The following is a 22,705-nucleotide window of genomic DNA, read 5'->3' as shown; positions in this document are numbered from 1 at the left end:
GCCGCCAACAAATTTGTTCCGTTGTCACAAACCACTTTGCCGATATCCAGTTGCTGCGGAGTCAGCCACTTTTCCACCTGTGCATTCAGGGCGGACAGGAGTGCTTGTCCGGTGTGACTCTCTGCTTTCAAGCAAGTAAAACCCAAGACGGCGTGACACTGCCGTATCCGGGATGTGGAATAGTACCTGGGGAGCTGGGGGGGTGCCGTTGATGTGGATCAAGACGCAGCAGCAGAAGAGGACTCAGCCGAGGAGGTTATGGAAGAGGATGGAGAAGGAGGAGTAAAGGAGGTGGCAGCAGGCCTGCCTGCAAATCGTGGCGGTGTCACCAAATCCTCTGCAGAGCCACACATTCCATGCTTGGCAGCCGTCAGCAGGTTTACCCAATGCGCAGTGTAGGTGATATACCTGACCTGACCATGCTTTGCAGACCAGGTATCAGTGGTCAGATGGACCCTTGCCCCAACACTGTGTGCCAGACATGCCATTACTTCCTTTTGCACAATCGAGTACAGGTTGGGGATTGCCTTTTGTGCAAAGAAATTTCGTCCGGGTACCTTCCACTGCGGTATCCCAATAGCAACAATTTTTTTGAACGCCTCAGACTCCACCAGCTTGTATGGTAAAAGCTGGCGGGCTAATAGTTCAGACAAGCCAGCTGTCAGACGCTGGGCAAGGGGGTGACTTTCTGACATTGGCTTCTTACGCTCAAACATGTCCTTGACAGACACCTGACTGTGGGCAGATGAGCGGGAACTGCTCAAGGCGAGAGACGGAGTGGCGGATGGTTGAGAGGGGGCAAGGAGGACAGCAGTGGTTGACGTGGCTGAAGATGCTGGACTAGGAGGAGGATGGCGGCTTTGAGTTTGTGTGCTGCTTGTACTCATGTGTTGATCCCATAGGCGTTTGTGATGTGCGATCATGTGCCTACGCAAAGCAGTTGTACCTAGGTGGGTGTTGGACTTCCCACGACTCAGTTTCTTTTGGCACAGGTTGCAAATGGCATCGCTGTTGTCAGAAGCAGACACACAAAAAAAAGGCCACACTGCTGAGCTCTGCAATGACGGCATTCTGGTGGTGGACACAGCATGCGTTGATTGGCGTGCTGTCGGGCTGACCCCGGGTGCCGATGCATGCTGTCTGACTGTGCCACTAGCTCCTTGCGACGACCTCCCCCTGCTTCCAACTCGTCTCCTCCTCCTCCTCTCTGTCTCCCCATCTGAACTTTCACCCTGTTCTTCTTCTTGCCGAGCGGGGACCCACGTGACATCCATGGATGCATCGTCATCATCAACCGCTTCACTTGTATCTGACAACTCAGCAAAGGAAGCAGCAGCGGGTACAACATCATCATCATCACACCGTACGTCCATGTGTGTAATGCTGCCTGCCAGAGACATATCCCTGTTATCTACATCCTCTGGCAATAATGGTTGCGCATCACTCATTTCTTCAAACGGATGTGTAAATAACTCCTCTAACATACCAAGTGAAGCGGCTGTGGTGATAATGTTGGTGGTGGCGGCAGGCGGGTGAGTGGTATATTGAGAGGTGCCCGAAGCTAAGCTGGAGGAGGATGGTGCGTCAAGGTTCCGAGTTGAAGCTGTAGAAGATTGGGTGTCCTGTGTTAGCCAGTCAACTATGTCCTCAGAACTTTTCAAGTTCAGGGTACGTGGCCTCTGAAAATTGGGCATTATTCTAGGGCAAAAGGGAATCACAGCACCACGACCACGCAGGCCCCTGCGGGGTGGCCTGCCTCTGCCTGTCATTTTTTTTGGATTAGTGGTACTATGTGTGCAAGCTACTGTGAGACCAGATATGAGTGGCACTGTGCAGTGGCAGAGGTTGGCAGAGTACACGCTGTAGGCCTGACACACCCGCTTGAAGACAACTAACTGCTATTCAATCTATAACAGTGAAAAAATGTTTTTGTTTTTAAATGCACGCTATTGTGGCAATGTGCACTGGCAAAGGTTGGCAGAGTACACGCTGTTGGCCTGACACACAGACGCTTGCAGACAACTAACTGCTATTCAATCTATAACAGTGAAAAAGGTTTTTGGTTTTTAAATGCACGCTGTGACGAAACCAACCTCGCCACTGGGCCCTGGAGAAGCATGTTTGCTAGCCTCCTACCTACTGACTATGGCCCCTGGGTTATTTGGGGCATATTGTACTGTATATTGCTGCTACTGGCCCTTTTAACAGCATCTATGGACACATTGGGACTTTTGGGACTACTGTCCCTTTAAGACTGTGAAGCATATTCTAGTGTACTGCCTGTAATATTATATATGTATTTATATATGTGTTAAGTTTATCCTGGGTGATTTGTATGCAGCATTCATCTGATTGTTCGGTAGAATCACTCCATTTAGTATATTGAGTGAAACTACCGAACAACCAGACCACCCAGGAATAAGTGTGCCTCCAATTACCGTTTGCAACAATGTTGCAAACGGGTAATTGGCAATCAGTGCAGTGTGGTCTGTGTCCTCTGGGTGGCCGCCATTCGGGAGCCGAACACGTGGCGGCGGCCATCTTAAACTACCGAACAGCGGTGTTTTGCCGTCGAGTGTCTGGAACTAAAATCGGACACTTGACTAGGCAAACACCGCTGAGACCTCCATACTTCCAGAAATTTGTATAGAAACTACTGAATGACCCGCCGTTCGGTAGAAAGAACCCCACAAACAAGGGAATTCATTCAAACCCTCTCCAGGCTCTATAACACAGGCAATTCGTCTGTTTTCATTCCCTTGTTTGTGACCGACCGCAGGGCCAAAATGCATGGAACTGTTTTCGGATACTTTACCCATGCGGTCGGTCAAATCTTTGGAACCCCATATCTCCCGAACCGTTCATCCGAATGACTTGAATTTTGAATATGTTGTCCCCCTGAATAAGGGGATTTAAAAGGTGTACCCCCTGTTTTTGGGGTACATCCAGAACTTGGCTGAAAAGGTGTACCGGATAATTGGGTTTAATGTTATCTGAGGGGAGGGGATGTGTGGGCTGAACCATGTATGTGATTGGTTATTTTATGCCTCCCCCTGGGTGTGGCCTGTATGTGTACTCATGTAATAAAAACCAGGCTGGGTGCCCCAGCACCTCAGACCACTGCTTGACCTTCAACACGGAGCCTTGTCTCGTTCTTGGGGGGATTCACTGTATGCTGTTGGAGATTGACTGCTAGGAGTGTAAGCTGATGTCTGCTTTTCCTATTCATCTGCTAGCAGCTATTCGTGAGGTTCCAGCTTGGAGTGCTATCTTATTCCCTGGTATGCAGTTCGGGAGTTTGATGCATTCGCCTATAGCCAATTCGTGAGTTTTGATGTTCTGCAGTAGCTGTGCCTTTCTGAGAAAAGGGGATTATCGCCTAAACGGATTTTAACCCCTCATATGCTGAAACGGTCCGTTACACACGCTATTGTGACACCAGATATGAGTGGTGGCACTGGGCAAGTGGGCACAGTATCCACTGTGAGCCTGACACACAGACGCTTGCAGACAACTAACTGCTATTCAATCTATTACAGTGAAAAAAAAGTGTGTGGGTTTTTAAATGCACGCTATTGTGCCACCAGATATGAGTGGCACTGTGCACACTGGCAGAGTACACGCTGTTGGCCTGACACACAGAAGCTTGCAGACAACTAACTGCTAATTAATCTTTTACAGTGAAAAAAAAATGTGTTTTTAAATGCAAGCTATTGTGACACAAGATATGAGTGGTGGCACTGGGCAAGTGGGCACAGTATCCACTGTGAGCCTGACACAGAAGCTGGCAGGCAACTGCAATTAGAATACACAAAAAAAGCAGACTGATGTTCTAGCCCGAAAAAAGGGCTTTTTGGGGTGCTGTCCTTACAGTAGAGATCAGATGAGTCCTTCAGTACTGTAGTGGACACTGAATACACTAGCCTAGCTATAGATTTCCCTATCAAATGAGCAGAAGCCACACTTTCCCTCCTCTATCTAAGAATGCAGCTTCAGAATGAATCTAAAATAGATGCTGTACAGAAGGTGGGAGGGTCTGGAAGGGAGGGTCTGCTGCTGATTGGCTGGAATGTGTCTGCTGACTGTGAGGCACAGGGTCAAAGTTTAGTCAATGATGACGAATAGGGGGCGGATCGAACCGCGCATGTGTTCGCCCGCTGTGGCGAATGCGAATACGCTATGTTCGCCAGGAGCTATTCGCCAGTGAACAATTCGGTGCATCACTACCTGTCAGTCTCCAACATGCCCACAGTGTGCTCCTACACCCTGTCAGTCTCCTACACACCCACAATGTGCTCGAATACCCTGTCAGTCTCCTATTATTACTGGTATTTATATAGCACCAGCATATTCCGTAGCGCTTCCTAGTGCTCCAACGCCCTGTCAGTCTGCTACATGCCCACAGTGTGCTCCTATACCCTGTCATTCTCCTACATGCCCACAGTGTGCTCCTACACCCTGTCATTCTCCTACATGCCCACAGTGTGCTCCTACACCCTGTCAGTCTCCCACACACCCGCAGTGTGCTACTACACCCTGTCAGTCTTCTACATACCCACAGTGTGCTCCTACACCCTGTCAGTCTCCTACATGCCCACAGTGTGCTCCTACACCCTGTCAGTCTCCTTCACACCCACAGTGTGCTCCTACACCCTGTCAGTCTCCTACATGCCCACAGTGTGCTCCTACACCCTGTCAGTCTCCTACACACCCACAGTGTGCTCCTACACCCTGTCAGTCTCCTTCACACCCACAGTGTGCTCCTACACCCTGTCAGTCTCCTACATGCCCAGTGTGCTCCTACACCCTGTCATTCTCCTACATGCCCACAGTGTGCTTCTACACCCTGTCAGTCTCCTACATACCCACAGTGTGCGCCAACACCCTGTCAGTCTCCAACATGCCCACAGTGTGCTCCTACACCCTGTCAGTCTCCTACATGCCCACAGTGTGCTCCTACACCCTGTCAGTCTCCTACACACCCACAGTGTGCTCCTACACCCTGTCAGTCTCCTACATGCCCACAGTGTGCTCCTACACCCTGTCATTCTCCTACATGCCCACAGTGTGCTCCTACACCCTGTCAGTCTCCTACATGCCCACAGTGTGCTCCTACACCCTGTCAGTCTCCTACACACCCACAGTGTGCTCCTACACCCTGTCAGTCTCCTACATGCCCACAGTGTGCTCCTACACCTTGTCAGTCTCCTACACACCCACAGTGTGCTCCTACACCCTGTCAGTCTCCTAAATGCCCACAGTGTGCTCCAACACCCTTTCAGTCTCCTACATGCCCACAGTATGCTCCAACCCCCTGTCAGTCTGCTACATGCCCACAGTGTGCTCCAATACCCTGTCAGTCTCCTACATACCACAGTGTGCTTGAATACCCTGTCACTCTCCTATTATTACTGGTATTTATATAGCGCCAGCATATTCCGTAGCGCTTCCTAGTGCTCCTACACCCTGTCAGTCTCCTACACACCCACAGTGTCCTCCTACACCCTGTCAGTCTCCTACATGCCCACAGTGTGCTCCTACACCCTGTCAGTCTCCTACATGCCCACAGTGTGCTCCTACACCCTGTCAGTCTCCTACATGCCCACAGTGTACTCCTACACCCTGTCAATCTCCTACATGCCCACAGTGTGCTCCTACACCCTGTCAGTCTCCTACATGCCCACAGTATGCTCCTACACCCTGTCAGTCTGCTACATGCCCACAGTGTGCTCCAACACCCTGTCAGTCTCCTACATGCCCACAGTGTACTCCTACACCCTGTCAGTCTCCTACATGCCCACAGTGTGCTCCTACACCCTGTCAGTCTCCTACATGCTCAAAATGTGCTCCAACATCCTGTCAGTCTCCTACATGCCCACAGTGTGCTCCTACACCCTGTCAGTCTCCTATTATTAGTGGTATTTATTATTACTGGTATTTATATAGCTCCAGCATATTCCGTAGCGGTTCCTAGTGCTCCTACACCCTGTCAGTCTCCTATTATTACTGGTACTTGTTATTATGGTGCTAGCATTAATTGCAGGATTTATTTCCCATGGTATGCGTCACTGTATCATGTGACTAGATCTGTACAAAGTTCAGCCATTCACTCCCCTCTCACATACTGTGTTCTTTAACTCTTTCCTATGCCCCACTTTTATTAGAATGTAAGTTCCTTTGATCAGGTTTCACTTGTTTTTCACATGTTTTTTACGACTGAATTGGTTCATATAGTCTTTGTACTGTGCTGCAGTTTATGTTACTGCAAATAATAACATACATAAAATAACTATATTTTTGTAACACAGTATATTGTAAGTTATGCAGGTGACGAGGGTATAATAGCAGTGTTACATGGCTGCAACTCTGTAACAAGATTAATGGAATGAAAGGAAATGAACAATATTTATACAATTCAGTGACACCTATAATGTAAACAACACACTTTTCAGTTAACTGTCTGCCCAGCCTCCAGTTCTCCCCCATGTACCCCCTACCCAGCCTCCACTCCTCTCCATGTACCCCCTACCCAGCCTCCACTCCTCTCCATGTACCCCCTACCCAGCCTCCACTCCTCTCTGTGTACCCCCTACCCAGCCTCCACTCCTCTCCATGTACCCCCTACCCAGCCTCCACTCCTCTCCATGTTATCCCTACCCAGCCTCCACTCCTCTCCATGTACCCCCTACCCAGCCTCCACTCCTCTCCATGTACCCCCTACCCAGCCTCCACTCCTCTCCATGTACCCTCTACCCAGCCTCCACTCCTCTCCATATACCCCCTACCCAGCCTCCACTCCTCTCCATGTACCCTCTACCCAGCCTCCACTCCTCTCCATGTTATCCCTACCCAGCATCCACTCCTCTCCATGTTATCCCTACCCAGCCTCCACTCCTCTCCATGTACCCCCTACCCAGCCTCCACTCCTCCATGTACCCTCTACCCAGCCTCTACTCCTCTCCATGTACCCCCTACCCAGCCTCCACTCCTCTCCATGTACCCTCTACCCAGCCTCTACTACTCTCCATGTACCCCCTACCTAGCCTCCACTCCTCTCCTGACTCTTAACTTTAAATTTAAGGGTAATGGAGGTGGGTGCAAACAAAAGAGGATAAAAACCCACCTTGCTTGGTCCTTAGATTAATGGAATGTGAGCAAAGCTTAGAGAGAGGACTTCCAACTTACAGCCCCTCCCCAGCCTGCACTTCCCATACACACCCTACCCTTGTATCCCTGCATCCAACCACCCACCTCCCAGCCTCTAACCCTCCCCCTCACCCACCTCCCAGCCTCTAACCCTCCCCCCCCCTCACCCACCTTCCAGACTCTAACCTCCCCCAGGCATTATGTTTCAAGATTCCTTCACCCCCACACCCCCTCAATATTCATCACAGCACACATTTCATCTCTCCCGAAAATCTCTGTTTGTTGCATGACCAGAGTATACTCCCTAATTACCACCACCATCCCTACATGCCCACAGTGTGCTCCTACACCCTGCCAGTCTGCTACATGCCCACAGTGTGCTCCTACACCCTGCCAGTCTGCTACATGCCCACAGTGTGCTCCTACACCCTGCCAGTCTGCTACATGCCCACAGTGTGCTCCTACACCCTGCCAGTCTGCTACATGCCCACAGTGTGCTCCTACACCCTGCCAGTCTGCTACATGCCCACAGTGTGCTCTTACACCCTGTCAGTCTGCTATATGCCCACAGTGTGCTCCTACACCCTGTCAGTCTGCTACATGCCCACAGTGTGCTCCTACACCCTGCCAGTCTGCTATATACCCACAGTGTGCTCCTACACCCTGTCAGACTCCTACATACCCACAGTGTGCTCCAACACCCTGTCAGTCTCCTACATGTCCACAGTGGGCTCCAACACCCTGTCAGTCTCCTACATGCCCACAGTGTGCTGCTATACCCTGTTAGTCTCATACATGCCCACAGTGTGCTCCAACACCCTGTCAGTCTCATACATGCCCACAGTGTGATCCATTGCACTGTAAGTCTCCTACACGCCCACAGTGTGCTCCAATGCCCTGTCAGTCTCCTACATGCTCAGTGTGCTCCAATGCTCTGTCAGTCTCCTACACACCCACAGTGTGCTCCTACACCCTGTCAGTCTCCTACATACCCACAGTGTGCGCCAACACCCTGTCAGTCTCCAACATGCCCACAGTGTGCTCCTATACCCTGTCATTCTCCTACATGCCCACTGTGTGCTCCAACACCCTGTCAGTCTCCTACATGCCTGCAGTGTGTTCCAACGCCCTGTCAGTCTCCTACACACCCACAGTGTGCTCCAACACCCTGTCAGTCTCCTACATGCTCATAGTGTGTTCCAACACCCTCTCAGTCTCCTACATGCCCACAGTGTGCTCTAACACCCTGTCAGTCTCCTTAATGCCCACAGCGTGCTCCAATGCCCTGTCAGTCTCCTACATGCCCACAGTGTGATCCATTGCCCTGTAAGTCTCCTACACGCCCACAGTGTGCTCCAACACCCTGTCAGTCTCCTACAGGCTCACAGTGTGATCCATCTCCCTGTAAGTCTCCTACATTCCCACAGTGTGCTCCAACACCCTGTCAGTCTCCTACATGCCCACAGTGTGCTCCAACACCCTGTCAGTCTCCTACATGCCCACAGTGTGCTCCAACACCCTGTCAGTCTCCTACATGCCCACAGTGTGCTCCAACACCCTGTCAGTCTCCTACATGCCCACAGTGTGCTCCAACACCCTGTCAGTCTCCTTAATGCCCACAGTGTGCTCCAACACCCTGTCAGTCTCCTTAATGCCCACAGTGTGCACCAATGCCCTGTAAGTCTCCTACATGCCCACAGTGTGCTCCTACACCCTGTCAGTCTTCTACATGCCCACAGTGTGATTCATCGCCCTGTAAGTCTCCTACACGCCCACAGTGTGCTCCAACACCCTATCAGTCTCCTACATGCCCACAGTGTGCTCCAACACCCTGTCAGTCTCCTACCTGCCCACAGTGTGCTCCTACACCCTGTCAGTCTCCTGCATGCCCACAGTGTGATCCATCGCCCTGTAAGTCTCCTACATGCCCACAGTGTGCTCCTACACCCTGTCAGTCTTCTACATGCCCACAGTGTGATTCATCGCCCTGTAAGTCTCCTACATGCCCACAGTGTGCTCCAACACCCTATCAGTCTCCTACATGCCCACAGTGTGCTCCTACACCCTGTCAGTCTCCTACCTGCCCACAGTGTGCTCCTACACCCTGTCAGTCTCCTGCATGCCCACAGTGTGATCCATCACCCTGTAAGTCTCCTACATGCCCACAGTGTGCTCCTACACACTGTCAGTCTCCTACATGCCCACAGTGTGATCCATTGCACTGTAAGTCTCCTACACGCCCACAGTGTGCTCCAATGCCCTGTCAGTCTCCTACATGCTCACAGTGTGCTCCAATGCTCTGTCAGTCTCCTACATGCCCATAGTGTGCTCCAACATCCTGTCAGTCTCTGAAATGCCCACAGTGTGTTCCAACACCCTGTCAGCCTCCTACATGCCCACTGTGTGCTCCAACTCCCTGTCAGATTCACACATGCCCACAGTGTGCTCCTATACCTTGTCAGTCTCCTACATGCCCACAGTGTGCTCCAACACACTGTTAGTCTCCTACATGCCCACAGTGTGCTTCAATGCCCTGTCAGTCTCCTACATGCCCACAGTGTGCTTCAACAGTCTGTCAATCTCCTACATGCCCACAGTGTGCTGCAATGCCCTGTCAGTCTCCTACACGCTCACAGTGTGCTCCATTACCCTGTCAGTCTCCTGCCCACAGTGTGCTCAAACGCCCTGTCAGTCTCCTACATGCTCACTGTAGCGGGCCTGCTAGCAACTTGCCCGGTTGCCCTTATTCAGCCATGTCTTGTTCCTGGAAGGGAATCAGTTTAGTATGGAGAGATCCATTTCAAACCCACCCAGTAACCGATCGACGCACAGTCCTGGTGGTACAACAACAACTTTATTGGCCACATCCCCTGCCAGGATCCTCCCCCACCTTTGGTCGCATACATAACTGGAAGCCCTATCCCTTTGACCACTGTTCCTGCCACTCCATGCCCCCTTCCAGGGGCATGTGTGTGTGACAGGAACTCCAGTCCCTTTGTCCCCAGTTCCCGCCACCCATCCTCAGGGTTTACCACCTCGGGGACCAGGCCTCTTTATCCCATGAGCCTTCCTGGGAGCCCCACCACCATTGTCCCCAAGAGAATGTCCCCATCAATCTCAGGGAACCCCAGAATGGCTACCCAGGTAGTAAGGGGGTATCAGCCGTTGGAGACGTCCTTTTCCTGGCAAGCTGCTGTGTAGTAATGGAGCTCTCAATCCCATCCACGAAATCCAAGGGTAGAGTCAGGCATAGCTGTAAGCTGGAACAGAATAACAGTACAATAAATCCCCTCCAAGAACGAGACAAGGCTACATTTTGAAAGGTCAATCAGAACTGAGTGCTGGTACACCCAGACTGTTTTTTATTACAGTTGTGCACATACAGAACACACCTATGGGGAGGTATAAAATAACCAACCAATCAAATAACAGTACAACCCACACATTCCCTCCCCTCAGATAAACAGTTAACATAATTATTATACACACATTTTTACCCAAGTTTTGGATGGGTACATCCCTAAATTCAGTATCTCCAGATAGCCCTAATCTAGGGGAACCACATATTTAAAAATCAGCCCATTCGGATAAAAGGTTCGGGAGTTATGGAGCTTCAAAGTTTTGACCGACCCCACAGACACAATAGCCGAAAATAGTTCCATAAGATTTGGCCTTGTGGTTGGTCCTCTTTCGTGCGGTAAAAGGCACGAAAATCTTGCCATCCATTCGTTTCTTAATGGTCACTAGCATCCCCATAGTCTATTAAGTCTTTCTACCGAACAGCAGGGTGTTCGGTAGTTTTGGGCACGAATTCCTGGTGTTATGGAGGTCTCAGCGGTGTTCGCCTACTCGAGTGTCCGATTTTGGTTCCAGACGCTCGATGGCAAATCACCGCTGATCGGGACTAAGATGGCCGCGGCCACGTGTAAAAGTCCCAAAATGGTGTCCACCTAGTACAGGGATAGGCAACCTTTCGGCTCTCCAGATGTTGTGGACTACATCCCCCATAATGCTCTTACACACATAATGCTGGCAAAGCATCATGGGAGGTGTAGTGCAAAACATCTGGAGAGCCGAAGGTTGCCTATCCCTGACCTAGTAGGAGACAAGGAATTTGTGCGTTTGGATACGAATGGCAAATGTCGACTTGGGAGGCAAAATATCACATAATTAACAGACGGGTGGTCCAGTGTTCGGTAGTTGGACTTGGCAACAAATATTGTAAGGTTCCGTTACACTGCTCACTCCGGCAGACCTGGATTGATCCTTTTCGGGTCAACTTGAGGCTGTCCGACCGACTGTCAGGGTAGAAGTTCTGTTTGCCTGGACAGTCCATCTGCGTTCCCATTAAGCTTGCCAGGGCGGTATTGGATGGAGAAATTGTATGGTTGAAGTGCTAGGCTCCATCTCAGTAAACGTCCATTATCTCCAGCCACCCTGTTCCACCATACCAGGGGATTATGGTCTGTAATCAGGGTAAATTCCTGACCATACAAATATGGGGTCAGTTACTTTAGAGCCCAGACCAGGGCAAAACACTCTTTTTCCACTGCCGCGTAACTCACTTCTCTGGGTAACAATTTTCTACTGAGATACGCGACAGGGTGTTCTCCCCCATCTTCTCCAATCTGGCTCAGAACTGCCCCCAGTCCGTACATGGAGGCATCTGTATGGACGACAAATCTTTTGTTAGGGACGGGGGCAGATAGAACAGGTGCATGAATCAGAGCATTTTTTCAAGGTTTGAAAGGCGGTTTCACAGGCGGGAGACCACAGGACTATTTTAGTTAGGTCTGTCAGGGGTTTGGCGATGGCGCTATAGTCAGGGACAAACTTCCTGTAGTATCCTGCTGTCCCCAAGAATGCCAATACATGAGTCTTGGTGTGGGATGTGGGCCAGTTGGCTACAGCCTCAACCTTAGCTGGTTCTGGACGCTGCTTCCCACACCCTACCCTGTGCCCCAAGTACTGAACTTTGGCCATACCGAAGTTACACTTTTCTGGCTTCAGAGTCAGGCCCGCTGCCCGAATCTGATCCAGTACGGCCTCTACATGCCTCAGGTGTTCTCCCCAAGTTTTGCTATAGATCGCAATGTCGTCCAGGTATGCGCAAGCGAAATCCTGGAAGCCATCAAGGAGCCTATCTACCAAGCGCTGAAATGTAGCTGGGGCGTTTTTCTTCCCGAATGGCATGACCTTAAATTGGTACAAGCCAAAAGGGGTGACGAACGCCGACTTGGGGATAGCCTCCTTGGCCAGGGGAATCTGCCAGTACCCCTTGCATAGATCAATGGTGGTCAGATAGTGTCCCCTGGCAATACGATCTAATAGTTCGTCCACTCGGGGCATGGGGTATGCATCTGTCACGGTTCTGTCATTGAGGCGTTGGTAATCGACACAGAACCGGGTCGTTCCGTCCTTTTTGGGGACTAGGACAACGGGCGAGGCCCAGGGGCTGTCGGACGGCTCTATAACTCCCAGTCTTAACATCTCTTGGATCTCCTTCCTCATCTCCTCTTTTACCGCTTCAGGGATTCTGTAGGGAGTCTGTCTGAGAGGGTTTTGTCCTGGGGTCTCTACGTAGTGAGTCGCTAAGGGAGTGTCTCCTGGCTCCTGGGAAAACGTCAACCCTTTCTCCGTTAGTAATTGTCGGATCTGCCCATTTTCTGCAGGAGTTAACCGCTCCCCTAGCTGTACTGTATTGAGCAGAGTTTTAGGCTCCGGGTTGGCTAACAGATCTGGAATAGGTAGGCTGTCGGGGTCTTCAGTGGCCGGGATACATATGGCCGCCACATCCTCTGGTCTTTCCTGATACTCCTTTAATAGGTTTACATGAAAGGATTTCTGGATCCTCTCGTCTTTGCTGCTGGCAATTACATATGTAGTATCGCAGACCTGTGCTACTACTTTGTAATGGCCCTGCCAGGAGGTCTAGAGCTTATTCCCTTTGACAGGGATAAGCACCAGAACCTTCTGGCCCACTTGAAATGTTCTCTGACGGGCGCCCCGATCGTACCAATGTTTCTGATGGCCCTGGGCCGCCTGGAGGTGTTCTCAGGCCGTCCTGGCTAGGTGCCCCATGCGGTCCCGCATCTCCAGCACATATGGTACAATGGGAACACCCTCATGCTCTATCTCTCCCTCCCAGTGCTCTCGGATGAGGTCGAGGGGGCCTCGCACTCTCCGTCCATAGAGCAGCTCAAATGGAGAGAACCCTGTGGATTCCTGCGGTACCTCTCGATATGCAAACAAGAGGTGCAGCAAGAATCGCTCCCAGTCTCTGTATTCCGCCGCAAAGGTCCGCAGCAATTGCTTTAGGGTACCATTAAAGCGTTCACAGAGACCGTTAGTCTGAGAGTGGTACGATGAACTAAGCAGGGTCTTAATACCGCAGACCTTCCATAACTGTTGAGTTAGGTCTGTGGTAAACTGGGTCCCTCTGTCGGATAGGATTTCCTGAGGAAATCCCACTCTGGTGAATATCCCGACGAGAGCACTGGCAACAGTGTCAGCCTGGATATTCGTCAGAGCGACAGCTTCCGGGTAGCGGGTAGCATAGTCCACTACGGTAAGAATATATTTCTTACCAGAGGGACTGGGGTTAGGTAGGGGTCCTACTAGGTCGACGGCCACCCAGCTAAATGGTTCCTCGATCACAGGCATAGGTGACAGTCGAGCTTTAGCGTGATCCCACAAGTGCTGCAGTAACGCCGCATATCCTTCGAGATCCCCGGCCAAAAGAAGGTCTGGGTGATCCTGTAGGTGGTGCGGATACCCCCTAGATGCCCTGCCAATGGAATGTCATGGCCAATTCGAAGGAGTTCCAACCGGTACTTTCTGGATACCACTAGTTGGCGCTTCTGCGAAGGGACACAGCCTCTCTTTCTGCCTTCGGTCAATCTATATAACCTGTCACCATCCCATATAAAAGGTTCCCGCTCATCCCCTCTACTGTCTGCTAATTCTCGATACTTCTGGAGGGTGGGGTCCTCTCTAGTTTCCCTCCCAAACTCCTCTGGGGTATCCCAAGCTATGGGTCTCCCTACCGAACTGGGGTTAAAGGTCGGTTCTTGGCTTACCTGGGTCTCCCGGCCTGTTGTATGATCATCTGCGATACGGGTCTGTGAGCGGGTGGTCACGGGACAAGCAGCGGCAGGAGTAGGTAAATAAGCCGAAGTCAGAGGGCCAATGTCGTTGCCCAACACGACTTCGGCAGGCAGGTTGTCCATGATGCCAACTGTGGTCTTTCCTGACCCGACTCCCCAGTCTAAGTGTACCCGGGCGGTGGGTAAGCGGAATACAGCCCCCCTGCGACCCGGACAGCAACTGTGCAAGTGGACACATTTTCTGGCTTTACCAGATGTTTCTGAATCAAGGTGATGGTAGCCCCGGTATCTCTTAGGCCTTGTGCTACTTGTCCATTCACACGCACCTCCTGGCGGTGATGTTGGCGGTTATCTGGGGAGGCAGCTTGTATCGGATCCGCCTCATACAAGATTCACAGACATTCCTCAGGGCCCCCCTCGGTCTCTAGGCAGTGGGCCGCAGAGAGACGTGATGGAGTGACCTCTGTGTTGGGTGTTGTGCATCTCCAGTTGCTATTTGTAGATCCCAAAGGGCAATAACGAGCAATATGTCCCGTGTTGCTGCCTCGATGGCACGTCACCCTAGACGAATCCCGGGGGTAGTTGTTAGACCCTTGAGGACGCGGCTGTCACGACTAGTAATGTGGTCCAGCACGCAGAAACTATGTAAACATATACATAGGTAAGAAAAGGAAAATAACAGGATAGAGCGTAAACCGGACCTTAGAATGGCCGGACTAATATGCTAGAGACAGAGAATGGTCAAAGGGAAAGCCGAGGTCAAGGAAGCCAGAAAATACTCAATACCGATAAAACAAGCCAAGTCAGGGAAACCAGAGATCAGAATAACCAGGGAAACGCCAAGGATTAGGATACCAGGAAATCAGAATCACGGAAATAGCACTCTCAGGAAATCAGGAAACTGAAACCACGACAGGGCAAAGTACTGGAAAAAGCTAGGGGTTTAAATACCCCTCTCTAGGCTATGATTGGTCAGAGGGCGACCTCTGACCCCAAAACGTGCGTGTGCGTTGACGTCGTGACGTCACGCACACGTTGGTATAATGCTCGGGGGCGGAGCTACTCTTAGGCGCGACCACGTGGTCGGCGCCATGTTTGATTCGGGCGTGATGCCCGGAAGAATGGAAGGAGCGGTTCCCGGCTCGCCGACGAGCAGGTAAGCTTGTGTTGTCGGCGCGGCCGTGCCAGTCGGGCACGGCCGTGAGGCTCGGCGGGCCGGTGACCGCAACAGCGGCGGTCCTGGGGGTACTGGAGCCCGGAACTCTGGGTGTGAGGTAACGGTTGGGGCGCGTGGTTCTACCTTATGAGACAGTCGTGTAGTACCCTGGCTTACTTTCCTCGTTTCCGCGTACTCATCCGCTAGCCGAGCCGCCTCGTTTAAGTTAGCGGGTCGGCGATCTCGTACCCAGTCTTGTATATCTGCGGACAGATCTTGGAAGAAATGTTCCATTAGGAACAGCTGCAATACTTCCTCTCCGGTGTTGGCCTTGCACCCTTGGACCCAATGTGATGCCACCCTTTGTAACCGGGTGGCCCATTCCATGTGGGAGTCCACAGCCTTCATCTTGGACTCCCGGAAGCGGCGGCGGTACGCTTCTGGGGTTACAGCGTACCTGGTGAGCAGTGCATCTTTTACCCATTGATACTGTGGTATATCCTCTGCAGTAAGTGCTCGAAAAGCATCATTTGCTTTTCCTGATAATTTCCCAGCCAGGATAGTGACCCATTGCTCCGGTGGTACTTGGTGTAGTGAGCACTGTCTCTCAAAGTCAGCCAAATATCCTTCAATTTCCTCTTCACTTTCCACAAAGGTTTTAAATGCAGTAAATGGTATTTTCTTTACTGCAGCAGCGGGTGGGGGGGTAGGAGCTGTCTGTGTAATAGGTTGTTTAGCTCTTACCAGCTCTGGTCTCGAATCTCCGCTCTTGCTTCCAGGAACAGTCGCTCAATTAGTTACACGGAAGTTGCTGGGTACATGGATAACCTCTGCTGTACCCTTCTGGTAATCTCATCATCCTCGCTGACAGGGGCCTGTTATTCAGTGACCTCCATAGATCTATCCATCTCGTCCAGTTCCAGTAGGTCATCTATCAGCTCTCTCCGTGGTCGGTTGCTGGCACTCCTTCCCCAATTCTCCAACAGATCTTTCAGTGTGGGTCTCTTCAATCTAGCGTACTGGGACTCCATTCAGCACTTGCTTTGTGGATGAAAAGGACCATCCCACCGCTTGCCACCAATGTAACGGCTACCCAGGTAGTAAGGGGGTATCAGCCGTTGGAGACATCCTTTTCCTGGCAAGCTGCTGTGTAGTAATGGAGCTCTCAATCCCATCCACGAAATCCAAGGGTAGAGTCAGGCATAGCTGTAAGCTGGAACAGAGTAACGGTACAATAAATCCCCTCCAAGAACGAGACGAGGCTACGTTTTGAAAGGTCAAGCAGAACTGAGTGCTGGTACACCCAGGCTGTTTTTTATTACAGTTGTGCACATACAGAACACACCTATGGGGAGGTATAAAATAACCAATCAAATAACAGTACAACCCACACATTCCCTCCCCTCAGATAAACAGTTAACATAATTATTATACACACATTTTTACCCGAGTTTTGGATGTACCCCAAATACTTGGGGTACATCCCTAAATTCAGTATCCCCAGATAGCCCTAATCTAGGGGAACCACATATTTAAAAATCAGCCCATTCGGATAAAAGGTTCGGGAGTTATGGAGCTTCAAAGTTTTGACCGACCGCACAGACACACTAGCCGAAAATAGTTCCATAAGATTTGGCCTTGCGGTCGGTCCTCTTTCGTGCGGTAAAAGGCACGAAAATCTTGCCATCCATTCGTTTCTTAATGGTCGCTAGCATCCCCATAGTCTATTAAGTCTTTCTACCGAACAGCAGGGTGTTCGGTAGTTTTGGGCACGAATTCCCGGTGTTATGGAGGTCTCAGCGGTGTTCGCCTACTCGAGTGTCCGATTTTGGTTCCAAACGCTCAACGGCAAATCACCGCTGATCGGGACTAAGATGGCCGCGGCCACGTGTAAAAGTCCCGAAATGGCGTCCACCTAGTAGGAGACAAGGAATTTGTGCGTTTGGATACGAATGGCAAATGTCGACTTGGAAGGTCCAGTGTTCGGTAGTTGGACTTGGCAACACATATTGTAAGATTACGTTACAAAACTTATTTGTATTGGCTCTCCTGAATGGGGAGCAGATAAAGCACAGGAATATCACACAACACAGGGTAAACACGGGGAATAACATAGAAATTCATGAACATTCTCCAGCAGACATGGCTTGACCCTTTCAGCGGTGTTCGCAAAGTAGTGTGTCCAATTTTAGTTCCCTTCCTTTGATGTCCAAGTAGCGCTGACTCTGTTTGAGAGACAAAATGACTACCATTACACAAAACACATGTGTTCAGTCATACGAATGGCGGCCACTCAGAAAGAGCACTTAAGTTATTGGGTTTTTTGAAGTTAATGAGCCAGGGGGGGGTCTGTGTTAGGGAGGTATAAGATGGTAAACGAGTCTTTGTTTGGTATCCGAACAACCAGGGGTATAAACTAAAGGAAAATCAAATAAGTGATCGGGTGTTCTGTCCCACTGGTACCCTCACCTGGCATGGCAGGTGCCACAAGTATACCTGATCATTTTGAGCTGTGGTCTAAGTATACCTGATCGTTTTGAGCCCTGCCCCAAAATTACCTGATCATTTTGAGCCATGACCTAAGTATACCTGATCGTTTTAAGCCATGGACAAAGTATAAACATACAAAATTAAGACCTGCACTCAAACTATTACTATTAAGAAGAAAGTTACTTGCGCACTGTAACGGAATGCAGTATATTAGTCCACGATATCCGTTGGTATCTTCAGGAAATCCACAGTCAGAGTAGAAAGCAAGGCAATATCCCCAATCCTCCCAATAACCGGACGAAACACAGTTTGGGAGTCAACTAACTCGGTTTATTCACAAGCAGCGTATTTATGCAGTTCCCCATGCAAGGGGTTTCCATACAGATATTCCAGGGGATTTCTCCCAACATGCATTGTGACTTTCCCAACAGGCATCGCTGCACGAGAAGGATACTCCCACTAAAATGGACGATTAAGTGGATTATCCCCTCGTGCAGCAAAACCGACAATTGACATTAAAATACATAATTCCCGTAATATTCGGTACTTTAGAATAACCGAACGTTCGGTAGATAGCTGGAGTCGGGGCACACACTTTGTGAGAATACCGCTCCGATCCCAGCTGAATTGACCGAACGCCGCACATAATACATTTAAACATCAAGGTGAGTTTAAAAGTACCGAATAAGTACGGGACACATAATGTACCGAACGCGGTACTCCCGAACGCTCTGGAAGTCCAGCGGTGTTCGGATCACTGAGTAGCCGTTTTCAGTTCCAGGCTCTCGACGACCGAACACCGCTGCAGAGACAAAGGATCCAAGATGGCCGACCGCCGCATGGTCGGTAGTGGATCGACGGCCACCTAGGAGAGCCCTTAATTACCGATTGCAACAATGTTGCAATCGGTTAATTGGTGCCACACGACCTGTGAATGTGTGGTCTACCTGGGGAGTCCACATTCGTACGGCGAATGGCCAGGATAGCCGTGTTTCGTCGTACGAATGCTTTGTATGCTGGCGGCATACGGCTGCCAGCATGCGAACGGTCACAGTACAATACACATACAGTCAACGGGACACGTTATACATTCAGCCTACGGACAACCTGCAATGAATATAGTTCAGAAGTGGCTAGGTTTGCCACAATGCTCCCCCAGAACCAAGCCGGCATACACAGTCTGATCCCAACGGATCGGCTTGGGGATGTCCGGGAGAGTACTCACAGATCACTTCTCGAGTTCAGTCTGTCTGGATAACCCGTCAGCGTTACCGTTTTGTTTTCCTGGCCGGTAATGGATAGTAAAGTCAAAGGGCTGCAGCGCCAAGCTCCAGCGCAGCAGCCTGGCATTGTCTCCAGACACACGGTTTAGCCACACTAACGGGTTGTGATCTGTGAGTAAGGAAAAAGGTTGTCCGTACAGATATGGCTGCAACTTTTTAAGGGCCCACACCACGGCCAGGCATTCTTTCTCGATGGCGGCGTAGCTCACTTCCCGGGGTAGTAGCTTGCGGCTTAGATAGGCTACGGGGTGTTCTCCGCCATCGGCTCCCACTTGGCTCAGTACTGCCCCCAATCCAAACATGGAAGCGTCTGTGTGAACAAGAAATCTTTTAGTTGGATCAGGAGCAGTTAACACAGGAGCATTAGTGAGAGCAGTCTTGAGTTGTTGGAATGCCTGCTCACACTCTGGGGCCCAGACAACCGGGGAAGGTTCTTTTTGGTCAGGTCCGTTAGGGGTTTGGCCAGGGTGCTATAGTCGGGGACAAACTTCCTGTAATAGCCTGCCGTCCCTAAGAACGCCAGCACCTGGGTCTTAGTCCTGGGGGTAGGCCACTTTGCTACGGCCTCAATCTTGGCTGGCTCAGGCCTCTGCTGCCCACATCCTACACGGTGGCCCAGATACTGTACCTCGGCCATACCTATGTGGCACTTGCTAGGTTTTAGGGTTAACCCAGCCTCCCCAATGCGATCTAGGATCGCCCCGATGTGGTGTAGGTGGTCTTCCCAGGTCTGGCTAAAGATGGCTATATCATCTAGATAGGCACAGGCATACTCCTGAAAACCGTCCAGTAGCCGATCTACCATCCGCTGAAAGGTAGCCGGAGCGTTTTTCATCCCGAAAGGCATGACCTTGAATTGGTACAGGCCAAACGGGGTGACAAACGCCGACTTGGGGATGGCGTCATCGGCTAGAGGAATCTGCCAGTACCCCTTACACAAATCAATGGTAGTGAGGTACTGGCCCCGTGCCATCTTATCTAACAGCTCGTCTATCCGGGGCATCGGGTAGGCATCAGACACCGTTTTGTCATTTAGCCTCCGGTAGTCGACACAGAATCGGGTGGTGCCATCCTTTTTAGGTACCAGGACTACCGGCGATGCCCAGGGGCTATCGGAGGGTTCGATAACCCCTAGCTGCAGCATTTCGTCTAGTTCGGCTTTCATATGGGTACGGACTGATTCCGGAACCCTATATGGAGCCTGGCGCATAGGTAGCTGTCCCGGGGTCTCTACTCGGTGGGTGGCTAACGGAGTGTACCCAGGTAAATTGGAGAAGGTAGTCCCTTTGGCTACAATCAGCGCCTGTACCTGGGCACGCTCCTGGGGGCTTAGCCGCTCCCCCAGCTGGACTCCCCGGGAAGGCTCTATCTGTTCCTCGGGTTCTAGTAGGTCAGGTAAGGGTAGGTTCTCCTGATCCTCTAAGGAGGAGGCACAGATTGCCGTCACATCCTCGATCCTCTCATGGTAGGGTTTGAGCATGTTCACGTGGAGCATGCGTCTCTTCCCTACCCCTGAGCAGGGGCCGATCACATAGGTAGTGTCGCATCGCTGCTCCACTACCTGGTATGGGCCTTGCCAGATGGCCTGCAGCTTATCGGTGCGGACGGGCTTTAAGATCAAGACCTTCTGTCCCACCTGAAAGCTGCGGTCCCTGGCTCCTCTATCGTACCAGCGTCGCTGGCGTTGCTGGGCCGCCTGGAGGTTGGTGTGTACAGCCTGAGTTAGCGCCTCCAGACGGTCCCTGAACTCCAGGACGTATGATATGATAGGGGTTTCGTTAGTGGGACTCTCCCCCTCCCAGTGTTCCCTAATCAAATTCAAGGGTCCCCGCACCCTCCTCCCAAATAGTAGCTCAAACGGGGAGAATCCTGTTGACTCCTGGGGAACCTCTCTATAAGCAAAGAGTAAGTGAGGCAGAAACCTCTCCCAGTCTTTGTGGGTCTCCCCGAACGTCCGAAGCATCTGTTTCAGCGTCCCGTTGAACCGCTCACATAGCCCATTGGACTGGGGGTGGTAGGCGGAATTAACTATTGGCTTAATGCCACACACCTTCCACAGATGTTGGGTAACTTCGGCCGTAAATTGGGTACCTCGGTCTGAGATGATCTCTTGGGGAAACCCTACTCGGGAAAATACCTTCATTAAGGCTTCCGCTACGGTCTCAGCGTGGATATTAGAGAGAGCTACAGCTTCGGGGTACCTGGTGGCGTAGTCCACTATAGTTAGGATATATCTTTTGCCAGAGGGACTGGGTTTTGGCAAGGGCCCTACGATATCCACCGCTACTCGGCTGAAGGGTTCTGCAATGATGGGTAGGGGACATAGCCTGGCCTTGTGGCGATCCCCTCGTTTACCTACACGCTGGCAGACGTCGCAGGAGGTGCAATACTGGCGCACATCCTGAGAGATCCCGGGCCAGAAGAAGGCATGGGTCAAACGGTATCGGGTACGGGTCATCCCTAGGTGTCCTGACAAGGGAATGTCATGCGCAATTCTCAGCAACTCCTGTCTATATTTCTGGGGTACCACTAGCTGTTTATTAGTTAAGGTGACAGACCCCCCCACATCTTTTGCCGTGACACGGTATAGCAACTCTTTCTCCCAGATGAACCGCTCCCCCTCTAGCCCTGCTTGGTCTGTTTGTGCCCTGTCCCTATATACTTGGAGGGTGGGATCGGTCTGGACTTCGGTCGCAAAAGTCGTCGGGGTATCCCAGGACATGGGGGTCAGTTGGGGAACAGGGTCTCTTACCTGAGCCTCAGAGTGTATCGGTGTAGCCGTGGTGCGAGCCTGTTGTCGGGTGGTTACGGGGTGTGCCTCCTGGTACGGAGCCTGGGGAATAAAAGCGGAAGTCATTTGGCCCAAGTCATTCCCCAGCACAACATCTGCAGGTAAATTCTGCATCAGCCCCACTTCCACAGTTCCCTCTCCCACACCCCAATCCAAATGAACCTTGGCAGTGGGTAGCCGGTATACTGCTCCCCCTGCCACCCGTACTGCCACTGAGCCGCCAGTGTGGGTTGCGCCTGGTACCAAATGTGGTGCAACCAAAGTTAGAGTGGCTCCTGAATCCCGGAGCCCTTGTACCTCCTTCCCCTCCAGGGTTACTAGCTGACGGTGATGTTGTCGGTTGTCGGTGGCCCGGACCGACATTACCTCATGCAGCACCCCTAGAGGCTCCTCAATTTGAGCACTCAGCAATTCTTGGGTGGCGGGGGCTACTTGGTAATGGTGCGCAGCAGCCCTGGGTGCCAAATTTTGTCGCACTTGATTCCAAGCTTGCCGGCTCCTGTTTTGGGTGCACTCTCGAGAAATGTGCCCCCACTGTTTGCAGGTGTGACACTGAATGTTAGCCCGGCCGTTGTATCGGGAGGGGGGTGGTGGAGTATTCAGTGCTGGCCGGTGCAGGGGTACGGTGGGGCTGGTAGGGGTAAAATTATTGGGTGTCCCTGTAATCCGAGGGAGAGTCTTATTTTGGGCACCGTGATGCCTCCTGGCATCAAAATGCTGATCCGCCAATTTA

At 51.3% G+C, this 22,705-nt stretch overlaps 1 protein-coding gene across 1 annotated transcript in view; it reads right to left on the bottom strand.

Moving 5' to 3' along the window:
* The window catches only part of MGST1 (microsomal glutathione S-transferase 1), a 30,439-nt gene extending 23,236 nt beyond the window's left edge, over positions 1 to 7,203 (bottom strand). Inside the window, exon 1 of the mRNA XM_063445033.1 lies at positions 7,124 to 7,203. The gene's annotated coding sequence lies outside the window, so the exon portion shown is untranslated. The remainder of the gene's footprint in view (positions 1 to 7,123) is intronic.
* Positions 7,204 to 22,705: the final 15,502 nt, after the last annotated feature.

Source organism: Pelobates fuscus, chromosome 3 (genome assembly GCF_036172605.1).
Source record: "Pelobates fuscus isolate aPelFus1 chromosome 3, aPelFus1.pri, whole genome shotgun sequence".
NCBI classification, from domain to species: domain Eukaryota; kingdom Metazoa; phylum Chordata; class Amphibia; order Anura; family Pelobatidae; genus Pelobates; species Pelobates fuscus.
This window is presented reverse-complemented; position numbering and strand designations above follow the sequence as displayed.